Below are 521 nucleotides of genomic sequence, written 5' to 3'. Positions count from 1 at the left end.
CCCTACTAGGAATAGGCTTTCCCTTGATATCTAAAAAATAATCATCAAAATTTCACAGCAACTTAGTATTCCTTATTGACAGCGCTGGATGCACGGGGGATCCTTCTGCCTAACGTGCATACCGTGTTCTAGATTAATCTCCCATTATCAATTCTTATCACGGAATGGTTTGGGTTGGAAGGGACCTTAAAGATCATCTAGTTCCAACCCCCCTGCCATGGGCAGGGACACCTTCCACTAGACCAGGTTGCTCCAAGCCTCATCCAGCCTGGCCTTGAACACTTCCAGGGATGGGGCATCCACGCCTTCTCTGGGCAATCTGTTCCAGTGCCTCACCACGAAGAATTTCTTCCTAATACATAACATAAATCTGTCTTATTTCAGTTTGATATATATGCTATACTTTAAAGATAATGTAGTTTTAAGTCCTACACAAATACTTGACTGTGGCTTACAATCTTTTTAAACTAATTTAAGACAGTGTCATCCTCAGAAGCAATGCCATCTTCCCTTGCTAGCTA

The sequence above is a fragment of the Eurypyga helias genome, unplaced genomic scaffold (assembly GCF_000690775.1).
Source record: "Eurypyga helias isolate BGI_N326 unplaced genomic scaffold, ASM69077v1 scaffold13167, whole genome shotgun sequence".
NCBI classification, from domain to species: domain Eukaryota; kingdom Metazoa; phylum Chordata; class Aves; order Eurypygiformes; family Eurypygidae; genus Eurypyga; species Eurypyga helias.
The sequence above is the reverse complement of the archived record's forward strand: the minus strand, read 5'-3'. Positions refer to the sequence as shown.